This window comes from Ictidomys tridecemlineatus, chromosome 12 (assembly GCF_052094955.1).
Source record: "Ictidomys tridecemlineatus isolate mIctTri1 chromosome 12, mIctTri1.hap1, whole genome shotgun sequence".
Lineage (NCBI taxonomy): Eukaryota > Metazoa > Chordata > Mammalia > Rodentia > Sciuridae > Ictidomys > Ictidomys tridecemlineatus.
Genome location: NC_135488.1, coordinates 85893174 through 85913371, shown reverse-complemented (window position 1 = coordinate 85913371; position 20198 = coordinate 85893174). Strand labels below are relative to the sequence as shown.

At 45.1% G+C, this 20198-nt stretch overlaps 1 long non-coding RNA gene across 1 annotated transcript; it reads left to right on the top strand.

Moving 5' to 3' along the window:
* The first annotated feature begins 5124 nt into the window (after positions 1-5124).
* LOC144369387 (uncharacterized) lies at positions 5125-18169 on the top strand. Its single transcript, XR_013429005.1, has 2 exons — positions 5125-6242; positions 12575-18169. It is a non-coding gene; the product is annotated as an uncharacterized LOC144369387 (long non-coding RNA).
* The last annotated feature ends 2029 nt before the right edge of the window (positions 18170-20198 follow it).

Genomic DNA, 20198 nt, shown 5'->3' with positions numbered 1-20198 from the left:
TAAACCAACTTAGCTGTCATAAAAATAGCGACTCTGAAATGTCTTCTCTGCTCACTTCTATCATCAAACAAAATTTTCACCATCAGTTTGCATGTCCTTGTGTTCCCCACTTCTTCTGCTCCATTAGAGCACCTAGATGGATCTCAGAAGGCATAGGTCAAGTCGCAGTTAGATCATACATTTCTTTCTCACAAAAACTTGAATTGCAATGCCAAGTGATGGGCTAACATCACAATAACAGCAATTTATTCCTCTTTGGATAAAACAGCAGTCTATTCTCAGTGCTAGATAAAGACCAGGGCAATGCAAACCAGCCATTTAGCTGAGTAGTTCAGCTAGTGGCAGCTCTCCTTTGGTGACTGTATAGGTTGCACACTGGCTTCATATTTTCTTGTTTAAAAATTAGAATTTGGAATGTTTTAAGAGGTAACTCAAGTAGTTCCATTTATCCTGATGAAAATACAGAAAAAAAAATGATTTCTTCTGTAAAACCTGTAACTAAATCTGTCAAAGGAAGCCCATCTCTGTAGTGGCACCTAAGATGATCTATTTTTTTTTCCCCTCCTTAAATGTAGAACAGCAGGCTCAGGCCCTTGAGAATATTTCTTTTTTTTTCCTCTCTCTCATTGGCAAGAATTCAATTTGCATTTGTGTGTTGTGAATATAGAAACCCAGGGCTTATTTCTCTGGGAGAAATTGTATTTTATTTATTTACTTTTTTATTATTTATTTTTTAGGTGTAGATGGGCACAACACAGTGCCTTTATTTTTATGTGGTGCTGAGGATGGAACCCAGGTCCCGCCTGTGCTAGGCGAGGGTTCCACCGCTTAGCCACAATCCCAGCCCCGAGAAATAGTATTTTAAAAAGTAAACTAGTAATGTATTTAAAATATATATATCTGAGCCGGGCATGGTGGGGGCATACCCGTAATCCCAGCAGCTGGGGAGGGTGAAACATGAGGATCACAAGTTCAAAGCCAGCCTCAGCAAAAAGCTAGGTGCTAAGCAACTCAGTGAGACCCTATCTCTAAATAAAATGCAAAATGGGGCTGGGGATGTGGCTCAGTGATTGAGTGCCCCTGAATTCAATCCTTGGTGCAAAAAAAAAAAAAAAAAATACAAAAAAGCAGCTTTTTTTTTTTTTGTACCAAGAGATACCTAGCAAAGAAGTATACTTAGCTTCATGTAATTAAAACCTAGAGAATATCTTGTCAAATGTTTACCATTTTGTTAAGTCAGTTCTTTGTGGAATTCTCACTGGAAATATCTCTAGTCTAGGTCTTTAAAAGTTTATTTTAAAAAAACTATTGTCATATATTATTGAATAATTACAAAGTGTTCTTATTTCTCACATTTTAATAGAATGTTGATGTTAAGAAAGAAAAATATGACAGCTGTAAAAAGTTTATCCACTTACATTTCTTTTGAACTTTGTGATTACTCCTATGCATCAGTATTGGGTTATATAATTGCAAATGAAGTGGCCCATTCCATTACTGTCCATGTAATTATACGTGTGTTTGTTTCAAAAGGAAGCCTACCTACGTAGGAACCCATAAGTATAATGATGATATTCCTCTTCTTTGTGTGTCTTTATCTTCTGATAAAATTCATGGTTTTCCTTTGTCCTACTAAGTAGCTTTGATTGGGAGTAAGAATGTTCCTGATATCGCCCATGGGCAGTTCCAATACAGTGATATGAACAGCCACATACAAGTTGGTTATAAGAAATATATTTTATTTTATAGCAAGACATATGCTGTGAATTGGGATAAAAATGCTAGAAAAGACTACCTAAGAGGTTGATGCTATTTTGTATAAATTGTGTATTTTGTTGGCTTTTTGACTGAGCATGAAAATGTAACTTCCATTAGGGAAGGGTAATTTAGGTGCTCAGTATTCAGCAGAAAACTTGTCGGGGCCATAAAAGCTTTTCTGGCTGGTTCCTCGGGTGTTTTCAGAGGAGAGCTGCCCGCCCCTTGCTGATTTTCCCTTTGGCTTCAGTATGGGCTGAATTTACCACTGCATACCTGTTGAATCAATTTGGGGGATCCAGCAGTTAACTGAGTGAAAGGAAGGATTAGTGGCCCTCTGGAGCCCTATTTCAACAGCCAGGTGTCTGTCCTAAACTAGTTAACTGCTTTTGACAGTTGAAGAACCTGGTTTTATTGCCATGGGCAGCAGGTAGTCGTGGTTTGTTTTTGTTTTTATTTTGCCTTCTCTCCACTACCAAGTAGGGCATACCTTATTTTAAGGGTTAGGTGTTTTAATAGGAGTGGACTGTTGTCTTCCTTCAACCCAGCTTCCATAGATTTTGTCCTTGTGCTTAGTCAGCATTTGATTTGTGCTCCATGTATGCCAGACACTTGGGTAGCATTGTTTGGCAAGACCCTTTCACTGAAGTCTGGAGGGAGAGGCAGGATGCCCACACAGGGGCGGGAGTCAAAGTATATGGAGACACACACACATACATACCCACTCACAGGAACACTGGGCAGTTAGCCCTGAGTCCTGGGCTCTAGTTCCCAGATTCCAGGTAACCCCCACCCAGATCAAAAATCTCCTGACTTCAGACTGCATGAAACATCATAATTATGCTGAGTGTATTTTATAGAGAAAGGATGTATTTGAAAGACTGATTTTAGGCAGAGCAAATATTTTTCTCTAAGTGGACTGTTTCCAAATTAGGAAGGAGCCCATTGGTGCTTAACAAACCAGTAGGCCTGAAACAACACTTTCAATTCTCAGATTTCATTTCAACCAGAGACCACTGCCCTGGCTGTGGCTAAACGCTCACTGTTCTCTGCCCTGGAAGTCCGTGCATTTGGAGTCTGTATTTGCTTTTTTTGTCTCCCTGACTTTTCAATTAATACATTTTTTAAATAGATAAAACAGATCATACTGTGACTTTTAAAATGTCAACAAGCTTGTAAACAGAAATGTAATAAAATGGCTAATAGGAGATTCAATAGTTAATGGAGGGCCTGAAGTGTGAGCAAATACAGTAGCTGTATATTGGAAACTGTGCGAGTGAAGATGGCTTTAGTATTGCAAACTGAGGAAGAAAATTGTTTTTAATTAGCACCTTCATAAGAACTGCTGATTAATACTGTTTTGTTTGGTGAAAAGCTTTCAGCTGAGTAATTTGTACAGCCATTACAACAGTTTTGTTAGAGCGGGACTCCTGTTGTTAAACACAAACAGCAGATGATAATGGTGGAAGATGAGTTTGTCATGTAACAATTTACCTTATTGAAAAAAGCTTTATATAAAACCCAATACAGTAGGTACCAGCAGAAATCACATATTTTAAATCCTTCCAAAATTGCAGTGTGCCATGCTTGTGGGTTTTTTTTTTCCCAGGGACTAGAAGCAGATTTTATATCATTTATAAAATTATATACACAATTTAAAGGTGGTGTAGCATGGACAGACCACTTTCTCAGCAGCGGTTTACATTGGAGCAGTAAAGTGGCCATGTATTCAAACACTTTCTAACTACACAAAGCAGGCTGACAAATGGAAGCCTAATTAAATAATGTTACTCAGATGTAAATTTGCATTGGAACTGGATGCAGGGAAATAAGAATTGATGTTTTTGCTTGAGGTGGGTTTATCACACATAGGATCTGTTTTTTTAAAAAAAAAATCTCAACGGAAGTTTAATTAACCTTTTTTTTTTTTTCCTGGCGATGTTTTAACCGACCAGAGGAAACAGTGCCCATTCAATGAGACCTGACCAGGGAATAAGAGGCACATTTCCGTGAACTCCCATCAAACAGATATTTCACTAGCCAGAAGCATGGGAACTATTTTTTTTTTAATACAATGCAATGGTAAAGCATATTTGCATTAAAATATTACACTACCCAAGGCTGGTAAGAACTGAAAATTATTGTAGTGGCGTAATAGAGCATGATTTTTTTTTTTTTTTTTTTAGACAGGCCTTCGGGGTAATAACCAGGGTTGAGGCTCACGACAGTGCCAAATAAGCTTTAGACAGCATAATAGTCTGCAAAGAAAGCCACAGAGCACTAATGTGAAGGAAGAGCTGTCCACCACATGCAGCAAAAATCACCAAAGGTCATTTTATGGTAGCAATTGTGACATAAAATTGGTGGTCATGCTACATGTCTAATACTCAGCACAGCTTTATAAATGATGGGCCCCTAGCGATGGCTGTCATTAAGTGCTTTCATCATAATAAACTTTAAACTGTTGGCTTTATGAATCGCCAGCTAGCTTCAGCTGTTCGTTGGATGGAGCTTGCAGTGCCTTAAGTGTGACAAGACCTATTAGGAATTGCAACCATGTTTCAAGCGTACTTGGCTTCCCCACTCCTGGGGTGATTGCTGCCTATTAAACGGCGTCTGGGAAGATTTTCCTCCAGCAATCTCTGATCAAGAGCTTTTTTGGGCTTTGACCTGCATTTCCTTCAAGACTTTCTCTGAGGAGTTTTATAAGAGCAAAACTCCAGAGGATTTATAGCCACTTCTGATTAATACCTTTCCAGTTTTTCTAGCAACTCTCCCACTGCTGCATAGAGAAAAGCTTTCATTGTTCCTGAGGTGCTTATTTGTGACCTTTTCTCTGCTTCCTGATTCCCTCTAACGTGTTCTCTCTGTGAAATCCTCGGGGTGGAACCAAGACAGTTGGTGAAGTTGTTACAGCTGGAGAGACAGAGAAGGAAGGAGGGAGTTCTTTTATGTTTTTAAAGGATTCCATGCAGAGCGGCCTGGCCCCGCCCATTTAAATGCCCGCTGTGACGTCACCCGCCGTCCGCGGTACCCAACGCATCCTTAATGAGCCCTCGGTGTAAATTGAGCCGACACATAAAGATTTCATGATTCAAATTACACTTTCATTAACCTTTAGCATGGGAAGTCTTTTAGTTTCTATAAATCTTACAGTGACCTACCGTCTGTCCTACTGGCGTGAATAATGGATGTTTGGGGAGTCACTCTTTAAAAACTCAGGGTGTTTAATTTACGAGGGCTAAATACATGTTTCAGACTCACTTAGCAAGAACTTTAGCTACTTCTTGTTGCTTTTTCTAACTTGGATGTGCCCTCCCGCCCCTCCCCACACCCGTCGTTTTCTTCTGCTTAACAGACGTTTGGGCGATGGCGAAAGCCCCTGTCTTCCTCTTCTCCTTCGTCTGCCTTTTTACGTCTAGGGGTGGTGAGGGGACTGTCTCAGGTGTGCCCACTGCACAATTAAATCATCAAACCTCCGAGGGACGGATTAGAACTCAGCAGGGAACACCTGGGGACTCCGGGGTGGCTCTCGCCATGGCCAAGGGAGGGTCTGCCCACTTGGTGGGTCTGGGTCCCAAACTTGGCTTCCCAGATAAAGTGTGGCGGGCCCAAGTCTTCTTCTCGAGAAGTTTCCATGGCTGTCAGAGTGAACAGGAAAACCATGAGCGACTGTGTCAACCCGAAGGGAAAACACGAGTTGGAGGACTCGTGGCTTTTCGCCTACAAAGCCGTGCGCCCGCCGGTCCCACCCCGCGAGCCAGCCGAGAGTGGACAAGTGCATTTGGAGGCCGCTGCCCAGGTGCAAGGGGAGGGGGCGGGGCGGGCTGCAGAAAGCCCAGAACAAAGGCGCCTCCAGGGGCCCGTGCGAGGTCACCTGCTGCCTCCAGGGCAGATTAAGGAGGACCGGAGAGGGCATTTGGAGGAAACGCTGCTGCTGTACTTCTTTGGGAAATCAATTCGTCCCACCCTAAATAGGGCATTTTGGCCTTCCCTCTTTGGGAGTCCCAACCCAATGGGCTTCCAGGTCTCAGAATCGGGTTCTCAACACGCCCTCCCCCCCCCTCCCCCCCCAGTTTGCAAAGTCTCCACCTTTCCCTGCCCGTGCCCTCTGCGAGTCAGTGTCTCTCTGTGGTCTCTCCCCCCCGCCCCCGCCCACCTCCGCTTTCGGCCACGTCTCACTTCCCTTTTCTCTCCTCTACGCGCCCTCCCGCCCCTCTGTCCAGGCCCCTTTCATCCTGAGGCTCGAAGTGGAACTTTCCCCCACTCCCTTACTTGGAGATTTCTTTTTTCCCAGTGACCTGGGCTGCACTTTGCCCCCGCTCCCTGCCTGCCAATCTCCTCGGGGGTAGGGCCTCTCTCTTTCCATTCTTGCGACTCCCCCTCCTCGAGAGCCCCGGGAGGCCCAGCCTCCCAGAATCCGATCTCCCCCCAACGCAGCAGCCCCCCGCCGAGGAAGGAAGAGGCCTCCTCGGAATGAATGGCTGGTAAGGAGGTTTTTAATTTGTCTGGAGCCGAAAGTAAAAGGCCTCCGAGCAGCGACCCTCCCTCGCCTGGTTTGGCAGCCCCTCCACCTGCCGGGTGGGCGCTGTCACCTCGCCACCCTAGATCAGGGCCCGGAGAAACGGGGCGGGGGGATCTGCAAAGGTTGCAGCTGTGTCAAAAATCGCCCACACGCTCGAGGAGGAGGACTCTGCTTTGTAAATTAAAGTCTAGGTTGTTTTGTTTGCAACCTACCGATGTGAGAGATTTGAAAGTTTAACATGTTTCTGTCAGACCGGGTCAGGAAGTGAGCTCAGGCCATCACGGTCTTCATTTGCAATCTGCCTCCTGATGGCTGAGCTCTCCTTGAGCTTGGAAGAATGTCACTGTGCTGTCCCCAACACAGAAGACAGTACATTTAAAAGCTTTGCCCACCTGACCTGTGGTTCCACCTCCAGGTGCATTAGCCTTCATTTCCTACACAGACTTTATTTTTAGGAGCAGAGGCCACAGCCCCGACCCAGCCTGTTTTGAGTGGATCTCTCCTCTCTGTCTCTCAAGCGGGCATCTCGGGATGCTGAGAGGGAGGAGAATGAACAGTTCCTGACTTCTGGTCAACCCATTTCTGTAAGATCAGACTCCCTGAAGGCAGACTGGATTACAGACCCCAGGGCCTCCAGTTTGCAGCCCCCGCTGGCTCGCTCACAGGTGCTGCTTCTGAGCCCTCCCAACACACCCCCAGCCTACAGATCAGATAAACCATGCTGCGGATGGTTATAATATTCTCAGTGTGAATGTGATACTGAAGGGATCTATCCAGCTCTGCCTTGTGGTAGATTGGGGGGAAAAAACAGCCATAATGTTTTTTTTCAGTTCCATCAAGAAATGGGGTTAAAGCTGGGCAATTGGGTAAGTTGAGGCAGGAGGATTACAAATTGGAGGCCAGCCTTAGCAATTTAGTAAGGTCTTAAGCAACTTGATGAGACCCTGTTCCAAAATAAAAAGTAAAAGGGGCTGGGAGTGCAAATGAGAGGTAAAACACCCCTCCTTCAACTCCTGGTACCAAAAAGAAAAAGAGTGTGAGTTTGTTCATTTCTTCCCCCCCTTGATTCTGAATTTGGCTTGGCTTGGCTTGGCCAATGAGGCATTAGTAAAATACAAGTGCAAGCAGAAGTTTGAAAATCCCTTGTGCATTTGTGTGCCTTCTCTTGGTTTTTTTGGCACCCAGCTACCATGTGAGAAAGCCCAGGCTCTCCTGCTAGGTGCTGGAGACATGTGGCACAGTCACCCCCACTGTCTTGAGCAAAGGCATCCAGGACCAAACAGCCCCAGGAGATCCAGCTGCTGAGTGTAGCTGCAGCTGGGGCTGTTTGTAGGGGAGCCAGCAGAAAATCTGCCCAGTTGGGTTCAGTCCAAATTGCCTACTCACAGAATCCTGAGTTAAAAATGGTAGTGATTTTAAGCAACTAAACTTTAGGCAGTTTTTTTTACACAGCAACAAATAACTGATGACAGTCCTTTATCTCTCTGTGAGATACTTTTCTGCATCTTTAAATGTCCCTTGAGTTACCAAAACTTTTGATATGATGCTTTGCCCAAAATGTGTTGAGTTAGCTGCTCATGAAGTTGCTGTAATCCCAGTGACTAGGGAGACTGAGGCAGGAGGATCACAAGTTCGAGGCCAGCCTGGGCAACTTAACAAGACCTTGCCTCAAAATAAAATAAAAAGGGCTGGGTTGTAGCTCAGTGGTAAAGCACCCCTGGATTCAATCCCCAGTACCACAAAAAATGAATAAGCAAATAAATGTGTTGAGTTGCATTTAGAAAGCATAAAAATAGAATACATGTGTTACAGGTCTTATTTACCCTTCAGACAATCAGTGTGTTATGGAGGCAAGTCATTCCCAAGCTACCAGGAAAAGATGCAAGAGAAAAATGGACTTCAGGAGAAGGAACAACGATCTCAGAATCCCTAGATTCCCAACTGGGCGGTACCAGTAACTGGTGATTTTAGGCAGAGTCTCTGAGTATCAGTTTTCCCCTCTAGAACATAGAAAGGATGAACTGGATGAGTTGATGTCCTATTTCATTCTGAATTATTTAAGGTAAAAACAACCCATCATCAGGCCAGAGATTTTGGTCACCTCAGGGAATGAGGTGACCCAATGTACATGTAGAGAATTTTCTGGTACTACCAAGGAGTTGTCAGACACTAGCTTGACCCTACAGATTACTTAGCACTTCTCAAGGGTGGACCCCAAAGTTTTATCTTGCTCTGCCCCAAGTTGAACATTGGGGAGCTGTCCCAGGTCCCACCGTGGAGAAAGAGCTCCTCTATCTTTATTCTTATCTAATAAATATCCATGTAGATACCAGAGATCTAAACGTTAACACAAAAGACCCTCTTACAGGTTGGGGGCTAGTTAAAAACAACAACGTGGCTCTCTATAAGTAGCTTGCATTGCAAATTCATATGTGCCAGGGCATTTATAAAAGCTGTTGTAAATCGTACTAAATTCTATGAAAAACAGGAAAGGTTTCAGATCCTTCTTCAGAAGAGATGGTTGCAGAATGCTTCCCTGAGGGGTCTTTAACTGAGATGGAGCAGGAGACAATGGTGGAAGGAGGGAATGTGGAGGCAGGCTCTGCCAAGGCCTGAGCTTGCTGTCTCTAAGAGAGAGATAAGAAGCTAGGTTCTTGTGCAGAACAATGTAGAGTGGGCAAGGGCCAGACTGGACAGGATTTAGTAAGTCTGAATTTTATCTGGAGTCTGAGCAGCCAGGGGAGGGTTTGGAGTGGTGATAATGACATAATCAGATGTACATTTTAAAAAGGTCACTCTGAATGCCAGATGGGAAGTAGATTAGAAGCGGAGAGTCCAGTTAGGAGAATTCTGTAATGCAGAAGCCCTGGCAAAAGAGAACAGCAGTTTGGACCAGGGACATGAGTGACGATAGGGTAAGAAGAGCAAACCAATTCCAAGTGTGCTTTTGGCTTGGAACTACCAAGGTTCCTGAGGCTTTCTCATAAAAGCTTTGGGGCAGATACTGGCAGCCTAAAAGTCTGAGCCCACTGTTGTAGATATCCGAGTCCCTTTGACCTAGGAATCAGCCTTTCCCCACTTACCTGAAAGTCCCAGGATGTGCAGAGATGTGGGGGGAGGAGCTACTGAAACTTCCACCTTTTTCCACTACCCATTCTGTAAGTTTGGGGGCGCTTGGGAATGGGAATCTTCATGTCCTAGAGCTGCAATCTTACCTGGTCAGAGACAGAGATGGTGTGGCCAGCTAGGTGTGGGCAGGAGGGTGAGTCCACTTCTATTCTTTCCACGTAAATTTCCGGCTCTCATTCACCGTGTATCTCTAGGCATCCAGTGCTGCAATTCCATTCTTAGGGAACCCAAGAAAAGACCCCAAGAGGTCAAAGACGAGACTCTGTTCAGGTCATGGCCCCTCATAGAGCTTGGTAAATGCAGAGCTAGTCTGTGACCTGCTTTAAAGCGCATAGGAAAATCCTTGAATTAGAGAAAATGTGCCATTGATAATAAAATTCCAACAAGAACTTCCTTCCCTTTGCTCAGGGGAGAGCTGCTGTTCAAAGAGGCACCCTCAGGACAGCATACTCCATGGCCCTTGGTGGGAAGGATCTGAGAATGAGCCTCTATGGGGTGGGGTAGTGAAATGGGGCAGGAGAGGAGTGAAGGGACCCCAAGAACTGGGAAAAGGAGGCTGGGTATGGTGGCACACGCCTGTAATCCTAGCAGCTTGGGAGACTGAGGCAGGAGGATCCTGAGTTCAAAGCCAGCAGCAGCAACTTAGCGAGGCCCTAAGCAACTCAGTGAGTCTCTCTCTAAATGTAATATAAAAAAAGGGCTGGGGATGTGGCTCAGTGGTTAAGTGCTCTGATTTCGATCCTTGGTACCAAAAAAAAAAAAAAAAAAAGAACTTGGAAAAGGAGCAGAAGTAAATCCAAGTATCAAAAGTCATGTGAGCCACTTGTCACTCTCACAATATTATCTGGATCTGGAGAGCGATCCTCCTTGGCATGTGACACCCTTGACAGCATGTCCCCCTGTGCACAAAAATGTGAGAATGGGGCAGGTGGGGGTCTCCACCTACATGGTGCTTACAATCTAATTGGGGAGACAGAGGGTGTCCTCAACTAAGACAGATCTGTGGAAAAGAACCTGCAAAGGGCAGGTAGAGATTGAATGAAGAAGAGATTGCATTGTGGGAGCGGAGGCCGAGTTTGCATTAGACCTGAGAGTCATAGAAGTAAGGAGAGAGGCCCACCAAGGGCATGAAGCTCATAAGCTAAGAAACAGAGCAAGATTTCAGGTTGTGTTGACTTGGCAGGAATGAGGGCTACAAGAGGTAAAGACAGATCCACTCACCCATCCCACAGGCATTCATCAAATGCCTAACAGATGTCAGACAGAGAGTGAACAAATGACAGTCTCTGATCTCAAGGAGCTGCCATTCCAGTAGAAGAAAGGCAAAAGATGTGTCAACAAATAAGGCTGCTCAAGTTGGATGCATGCAGTGAGGACAATAAAGCAAGCTGATATCTTAGGAAGTGACTGGGCCTCCTTTAGATCAAAGGCCGAGAAAGCTCTCTCTAAGGAGGCACAAGATTGAAGGTGAGAGTGTTCCAGGCAGAAGCAATGGCAAATGCAAAGGCCCTGAAGCAGCAGCAAACCTGCAGAGTCTTACAGGTGAAACAAAGTGAGGGAGCAGTGTCATATGAGCAGAGGAACGTGCAGGCCCAATCTTGTAGGGCCTCATAGGCCATGGTGGGGAGGATGGGTTTTATTTTGATAGGAAGAGAGTGGTATGCAAGAGAGGAACTAGGAGTCCCAGGCAGAGGCTACCATAGTGGTTCTGGCAGGAGGTAACAGGAGTACCCAGAGCCAGCCAAAGCTAAGAGGGTGAGAAAGAAGCATCCATCAAACCCAGAGGGCTGCACTCTATCAGGACTACTTGGGGGCTACATGGGCTGCTGACCAGGTCAGTGTGACCTTTATGAAGACCTGGAGTGACAAAGCTCCTGTGCTGGCAGATGTGCCCTTGGAAGCAGAGGCCCAGGTCCATCTCTAGTGCGAGTGCTGGGTGCTGGGCCTCTCCTAGGGCTCTCTCATGGACCCTGGAGAGGCCAAGGACCCATGTGCTGGTCCCTAAGGGCAGGGCCTCACTCCCTGTGCCATGGGACACCCAGCATGTGGCAGGCCCTTGGTCCACGGTGGTTGATGGACAGGAAGGCCAGAGGCCAGAGCCTGGGCCAGTGCGGGCTCTACCCCCTTTCCCAAGCTGCACTCAAATTGGTGAGGATGTCACCTGTCTTCCAACAGCAGCTCTGAAAGTTGTCTTCAGAGGTCACATCTCCTGTCATCAGGGGACTACTTCAAGGACAGAAAACCCGACCAGGGAAATGGTAGCAGCAGCTCCTGTTCACCTGGCACTGACGTGGCCCGTCATGTAGCACTTGCCACACACTGTGTCATTAATGTCCACCGCAGCCCTGGGGTGTTGGTGTGGTCATGGTCCCCCATTACAGATCAGGAGGATGAGACGCAGAGATGGGAAGCGACTGCCCCTGGAGGGGTGGGGGGCTGCCTGATGGTCACTGCCCTGCACCATTTCTGTGGAGGAAATGATGAACCCGGATGAACTCTGGGCCCTCGGCCTCTGATCCTCTTGCTCAGAGGACAGCTCATTCGGAAAGAAAACTTCTAGGTGACTCTGAATGCAAAGGAGAAGGGGGCATCGCTGGTGCTTGGCGGGAGACGGGTGGCCTCATGGAAGCACACCGACAGGTAAAAATCATGTCTAAGCAAAGGCCCTTGGAGCTGGGGCTGTGATGCATGGGGGTTGATCAGATGCCTGGCAGTCCATCCTCCAGAGGCAGGCTCGGCTGGCACCCAGCCACATGGAGACTGAAGGTCAGCCTCTATGAAGCCCACGTGCCAGACCTTCCTTCCCTGCCTCCTAAAGGCACATGTACACACGGCCATAACTTTCCCTGGGCTTTTCTTCTGTCCTCCCAGGACCCAGAGTAGCTAGAGGTTGTGTGATCCTGCTAGCTGGTCTCTAAAGTCATCTTAAATGCTGCCTGTACCGTGAGGTTTGATGGGCAAGCCCTGGAATTGGGTGGGTGTCAGGAACTGGGTTAGCATTTGTACTGTGAGCTCCAGCCCTGTGGCCTGAGCACCTGCCTCCTGGTGGGGTCACTTGTGGTCTCCTCAGCTGGCCTGAGGCTAGGCTCAAGGCTCATCAGGACAGCCATGCCAAAAGATCTTCCTTTTCCCATGTTCCCTTCCTTTTCTTCCTCGGCAAGGTAGAAATCAACTTTTTTTGACAGAGAAAATTAGGTGTGTCAGAGTGACTCGCCCCCTCCCTGGATGATTAAGCTGCTTCTGATCATCTCTGCTATATGTAAAGATGAGGAAAATTAAGGGAAACACGAGAGTCGGGGAAACAGAGCCAGCCCAGAGACGTGTTTGGTGGATCACCATCTTTGGGAGAAGAGAACAAAAGAGGAGGTCTTCACTACAAAGCAAGGGGTGAAGAGGAGACGGAGAAGTACTGAGGCGCTGAGACAAGACAACTGCGCAAACCATCACAGAGATTTATTCCTGGGTAATTCTGACTCTGAGTGCAGAGGAGCCCACACACAACTCCACCTCACAGGTGCCTGTTGCCTGGCTGCCTGGTTGCCAAGTAGACAGGAAGATACTGAGAATTCTGTTCCCTTCCAGTGCATCTGACGTCACTACAGCCATTTTTTTTTTTTAAATGAGGCACATTTAGACATTTCTTTCTTGAGATTCTCTTTGAAGGAATCAAGAAGGAAGATATTTTTTATTTTTTTGGTGCTGGGGATCGAACCCAGGACCTTATGCACACAAGCCAAGCACCCTACCAACTGAGCTGTATCCCCAGCCTTAAAGAAGGAGGATCTTTTTTTTTCTTTTTTTTTTAATATTTATTTTCAGTTATAAGTGGACACAGTATCTTTATTTTATTTTTATGTGGTTCTGAGGGTCCGAACCCGGTGTCACACATGGTAGGCGAGCACTCTACCTCTCAGCCACAATCCTAGCCCCAAGAAGGAGGATCTTGATTAGAGTTGGTGGCACAGCACAATTCTCAGAGGACTTCTGTGATTGGTCATGGATCCTGAGCAGTTGGGGGTGGGGGAGATTTTTTCATCCTAAAGGCCACAATTGCTAACTAAGGCTCAGGACAGATTTTAGTTGGTCATTTATCCGAGCAGTATTTGCTTTCTTAAATAGATAAGTTTTTTTTTAAACTTCACATTTTAAAATGTTAATTGCATATTAAATAAAGACTTGGATTTTTCCACCTTTGATGTTGTTGCTAACCTGACATCTCAGCCCAGGACTCGTCCTCAGTTCTGCTGAGAAGTCTCCAGAAAGGGGCTGAGGGAGTGAGAGGTGTTTACTCAGCTCCTTCCATCCCAAATTAAATATTCAAATTGGGTTTGTTCTGGAGCATTGTTAAGACTTGAGCTGTAATTTAATGGAAATGGCATTGTCCCCAAGAATAAAGGTTTCATTAGCCCAGCTCACAAACTTTTCCCATTATCCCGGGGAAGGAAACAATCTGGGTGACAGCCTGCCTGTCATAATCCCCTGCTTCAGATTTATGGTGACAAAAGACTCTTAATACTGAAAATGTTTGGGGGGAGGAGAAACACTACCCAAACCAGAAATCTCTCCCTTCCAGTCCAGGTAACAAAGGGTCAGGAGGAGTCTGGTGGAGGCCTCCTGGCCACCTGCCGGTTAAGCCCACGTCAGTAGATTAACTGCAGCTCTGACTGAGCGTTTAGAAAGGCAAGTTACATGGCAGAGCAAACAAAATTCAGACTGTGCTTTACACATGGTAATCCCAAATTTAATAAGAGCCTCACTGCTAGGAAGCCGGAGCCCAAAGGTAGCTGAGGTGTGGTACTCCATTGTTCCCAGGCAGCCACACCGCCATTGGTTACGTGGCAGGCCTCAAGGGCCCACCCCTCCAGGGGTCTGTGGTCTCGGCTAACAAAACTCTTACCAGGCCCCTCCGGTGAAGCAGTTTTTCTTCTTTTCAAGCTTCAAGGGCCTTATCCAGAGACAAGTCTCAAATTTGCTTGTTCTAAATGAAATTCCTGCAGAAAGCTTGGGTGGTCAGAGGCCGCAGGAGTTTCGGGCCCTTTAGGTGGCACAAGAGCCTGCCTCCCTCCCCACTCGTGCATCTGAGGCTTCAGACCAGAGCCCTGTGGTGGTCACGGCTCAGGAGGGCCTCCGTGTGCCTGAGTGGAACGGGAGACCTCTGAGATGGAGCACCAATGGGGTTGCACTATGGACGTGTGTGGGTTACTCCTCAAACCACAGTCGTGTTTCTCTTGTGGCCATCTTGGGATCATTTATTCACTCAACAGGTATTTACCGAGTACCTGCTCATGTGTCGGGCTTTGTGCTCATGTGCTTAGGACGTCACAGGGAGCAGAAAAGAGACACAGTCCCACTTTGCATGGATTACAGTCTGAGATGAGTGCTATAAAGCGGGGAAAATTTGTTCCAGGATCATCTATGATAGAGGAAACTGAGTCAAGGAGAACAGGAAATGCTTTTCTGAGGACCTCAGGCTGGAACAGAGAACTGAAGGGTACCTAAGGGCTGAGTGGGCTGAGGGTGGGAGCAGGAGAGGATGGACAGCGAAGGGAGCCGGTGCAGTGTTATAGAGCCACAAAGGCCCACGGCGGAGGGGGAGATGGTGTGCACAAGGGAGCAGGCCTCCCTAATCTGTCTCCTGGGACCACAGACTTGCACAGGAAGAAATTGGGGAAAGCCAGTCCCTAGTGTAAGAAGGCCACAGATACTGAAAAAAAAATCTATAAATAACTCCTGGGGAGATCCTAAACCTCAGGGAGACCTCTTGGCTTGGGACACCATGTTACTGCTTAATGGTGTGATTAAAATTACAAAAAATATATATAAATAAAAATGTCCCCAATCTCCTCCCCATAGTACAAGGTGATGAACACAGTCCATACCTTTGCCTACATGTTTCCAGAAATCTTTTTGAAATAAAGTTTTAGAATTCCAAAAACATACGGACCTAGAATGAATGCTATAGACAAGAGGAGGAAACCACCAACAAATAAATGTAAGCGAATTTCTGGAGTGTGTCAAACCAATGGAAGGACACAGCTGAAGAAAGCCACACAGAGTGCTCCAGGAGGGGCAGAAGAATGATCTGAGGAGATGGAAGCCAGTTCACCCAGAAAACCTCAGAGAGCTTCAGGGAAACCCAATAAGGGGAGGTATGCACACAACCGCACAGCAGATCACCGTGTCTATAGTTTCTTCACATTCAACCCAGGGAGGTCCATGTGAAGACATGCAGAGAACCATCAGCATGAGAGAATGAGTCCGAAAATTAGCAGAAAAAGCAGGAGGTCACTTTAAAATATTTCAGGCAGGTAATACAGTCTAAAAGTGGGATTTTTTTTAGCTGGGTGTGTTGGTACACATCTGTTATCCAAGACTCAGGAGGCTGAGGTAGGAGGATTGCAAGTTTGAGGCCAACTCCAGCAACTTTGCAACACCCAATCTCAAAATTTAAAAAAGGACTGGGCAGTGTAGCTCAGGGGTAAAGCACCCTGGGTTCAATCCCAATTGTGTAAATAAACAAACAAACAGGATATTTGAGAAGATGAGTTCTTGGAAATTATAAATGTAGTTGAAATACAACAGAAGGACTAAAATGTTGATGAAATTTCATAAAGCAGAGGGCAGAAAGAAAAAGAGAAAATAGGGCTGGGGGGTGTAGTTCAGTAGAAAAGTATCCCTGGTCGGGGTGGGGGCAAGAAAACAATGGGAGACTATAATAAAAGACATGAGGAGTGATCTAGGCATCATAGGAAAAAATAGGATAATTAAAGAAGAAGAGAGAATTATCAAAGAAAGTAGAAAATAAAATTTCTCATGTCTGAAGGAAGAACAGTCCTAATATAAGAAGGGTCACCAAGCATTCAGCACAATGACTGAAAAAGATCCACACTAGACACAGCCTGGGAAATTCCAAAACATTAAGTAGAAAGAGTGGACAAGAAGAAGGTGGAAAGACAAAATTCAGGTCCCCCGCAAAGGACAGCGCTCGGAATAGCATCAGAATTCTGCTCATAGACACAAGAAGCTGGCAGATCATGGGGAAATGCCTCCAAAATTCTGAGGGAAAATTATTGTTGGCCAGAATCCTGTGCACACACTATCCACCAAGTGGTGGACAATATGTTTTCTCAGACAAGCAAGAGGACAGGAAGTTTGCCTCCAACATGTCCTTTCTTAGGAAGTCACTGGAGGCTGTACTCCAGCAAAACAAAGACATACGATGGCAGAAAGAAAAAATCTGGGATCTAACTGGAGGGTGCAGGGCAGGGTGTCTCAGATGACAGTTGTACGCAGCCTGGAGAGCAATCTGCCCATCCTGGAGCAGGGTCACAGAGGACTTGGAAGAAGAGCAGAAAGGCAGTTCTCAGCAGATACTAAGAATCTACTACTAAGTAAGGTAAATTGGGCATGGTGGCACACACCTGTAATCCCAGTGACTCAGGAGGCTGAGGCAGGAGGATCACAAGTTCCAAGCCAGTCTCAGCAACTTAGCGAGACCCTGTCTCTAAATAAAATACAAAAGGGGCTAGGGATGTGGCTCACCGGTAAAGTGCCCCTGGGTTTAATCCCTGGTACCAAAATAAACAAATAAAAAAATAATTAGAACATAGTAGTGAATAATGTGAAAAAGAATAAAGGTAACTGGAAACTCTAGGGGGAAAATTGTTTTTAAAATAAAAGTCAAGATCTGAATATGAAAAACTAAAAGTGACATGAAACTAAGTAATGATGAAGTATAAGAAATGAGGCTCCATTTGGTTTGGGACTGGAGAAATTCTCTTGAGAGGCTTGTAGATCATGACACTGGACTTGAATAGGAATTTAATCTTAACATTACTACTATTATTAAATAAAAATCACATGATAATAAGGCATGCATTATAGTGTGGGCCTATAATCCCAGTGATTTGGGAGGCTGAGGCAGGATTATTCAAAGTTTAAGGCCCAGCCGGGCACGGTGGCACACTCCTATAATCCCAGTGGTTTGGGAGGCTGAGATAGGAGGATCATGAGTTCAAAACCACCCTCAGCAACAATGATGTGCTAAGCAACTCACTGAGACCCTGTCTCTAATAAAATACAAAATAGGGCTGGGAATGTGGCTTAGTGGTCAAGTGCCCCTGAGTTCAATCCCTGGTACCAAAAGAAAAAAAAAAAGTTCAAGGCCAGCCTCAACAACTGAGACCCTGTCTCAAAAAAGGCAATTTAAAATAATTTTTAAAAAGGGTTCAATTTCCAATACCAAAAATAAATAAATAAGTATACAAAAATTACATAATAACAAAAAAGTAATAAGTTCAAGTAAAATAGAATTCCCATTTTAAGAGTCAACCTTTCGGCAAACCTTGGAAAACTAGGTTGGTGGGTTGTATGGCAGAACAGAATATAAATTTTTACCTTAAGAAAATATAGAAGTATAAGTGCAGTGGAAGAAGGTGGGACATGGAAAGGGAGAGAAGAGAATGTGAGCAATAATGGTTTCAACTCAGAAAGCAGACAGTCAGGAGGGGCTGTAGAATGTTGATGGATCAAACTGGGTGTGGTGGCGCTCACCTGTCATCCCAGAGACTCTGGAGGCTGAGGCAGGAGGAGTGCAAGGCCAACCTAGGTGACTTGGTGAGACCCTGTCTCAAACCAATTTTAAAAGGGCCAGGGATGCAGCTCAGTGATAGAGCATTTGTCTACCATGGCCCTGGGTTCAATCCCCAGCACCAACACCAAAAAAAAAAAAAAAAAAAAAAAAAAAAAAAAATTTACAAAGGCTAACAGTACAAGAATGGAATATATAAATATTAAACATTGAAATTCTCTGATATTCAGAATTCCATGGATAACTATTTTTAAAATTTGGCAAATGCAGAAATAGATGAGGACATTAGAACATTAGAGGTGCAAGACTCTACACGTTATTCTTTATATGGGGCGACCACCTAGGGTTGCTGATTATCATAATAAAACACATTATGCAACATTTGGGACATATTCATTCATTATCGATCTGAAATTCAAACTTGCTAGGGCATCCTGTACCCCTCCTCCTAAATTTGGCAACCTAAGATCCATTCAAAGAAATAAAATTCAAACAGGTCTAAAAGGTTGTGGGGTCAACGGGTGAGGGAGGGGGACCGGCCGCGTTTTATGGACAGTGTGTGACTACCACTCGGTCTCTGACTAGATGGGCATTATTTTTATAAGAATAAAAGTGTTCCATATTTGGGCTGGGGTTGTGGCTCAGAGCGCTCACCTAACATGCATGCATGAGGCACTGGGTTCGATCCTCAGCACCCCATTAAAAAAAGATAAAGATATTGTGTCCACCTATAACTAAAAAAAAAAAAATCTTTAAAAAATGTTCCAGATGTATTCAGCATATAGGAAACCAGTCCCTTATTTTGAACATGTAGGAAGAGGTGTACAAGTTTATTAATATCAACCAGCATAAACTCCCCCCATTTTAAACAAGGATTTCAAGTCTTTCCGGCTGAGAGCACTCATGTGGTAAGCCTGTCGGGCACCTACAGGTCTAGGATACTTGGACCAAATAGGTACCAGATGCTGTGAGGTCCCTGCGACTAGGAACTTGGAGTTTAGAGGAAGAGGCAAGGTATCCAGATGTACAGTAATACTCGCCCCCTAAGGGAGGTCAGCTTCTACTTCTAGAAGCCAATGACAAAAAAAAAAAAAAACATGGTAGTGGGTGGGAAATACTACAGGGGCTCCCCAATGGGAGAAGACTAAAGGCAGGATAGGGCTGGCAATGGAGAGGGAACTTAAAAGGGGAGGAGTGGGATTTGGGAAAGGAACGGGAAAGAATTCCAATGTTTGTTTTTAAAGTTTCTGTTTTGAATCATACTTTAGAGCTGTGGTAGAGCTCGTAGTTAGCATGCATAAGGCCCTGGGTTCAGTCCCCAGCACCAAAATAAATAAATAAGCCACCGGTTGGCAAAGGAGCAGCTATCTCCCCACCCCACTACCATATTGGCCCCAGAAGCATCCCCTTTTTTGTGGGTCTTCAAATTTAGATGAGCTACTCGACCAGTTGTTACATGTCCAAGAATCCTTCCAAGGGGCTCATGGATGGTGAGAGAAATGGTGGGGAAGACAGGCTCAGTGTTGCAAGCCTATGATTATCCCAACTGCTCAGGAAGCTGAGGCAGGAGGATTGAAAGTTTAAGGCCAGTTTGGGCAACTTTTTGAGATCCTGTCTCAAAATTTTAAAAACAATAATAAGCAGAAAGAACTGGGGGTATCACTCAATGGTAGAGAGCCTCTTGGTTCAATCCTTAGCACAACATGCACCTTCCTCAAAAAAGGTGGGTGAGTACTGCTGCTCTGGTGGGTAGATAATTTCTGGCCAAAGGTCTCCTAGCCTCAGCAGACTGAGAGGTCAAGGTTAAACCCTATGGAAAATGTAAAAAGTGTTAACTTTATTTAGATCCTGATTTGAAAAACCTCATGTAAAAGTCCTTCTGTAAGGCAAAGGAGGAAATCAGCACATGGCCTCAGTATTCGATATTAAGAAACTATAGTCAGCCTGCCAAGTGGCCTGTGCTTGTAATCCCAGATATTCAGAGACTGAGGCACAGGATCGAATGTTTGAGGCAAGATTGGGCAATTTAGTGAGATCTTCCCTCGAAGTAAAGAGGGTTGGGTATGTAGGTCAGTGAAAGAGGGAGGGAGGAAGAGGTAGTATCAACTTGTTTCTTTTTTTAAGTGATAATGAAATTAGAATTATTTTTTTTTTACCAAAAAGTCTTAAATATCCTGTTATATTTATAACTGAAATGAT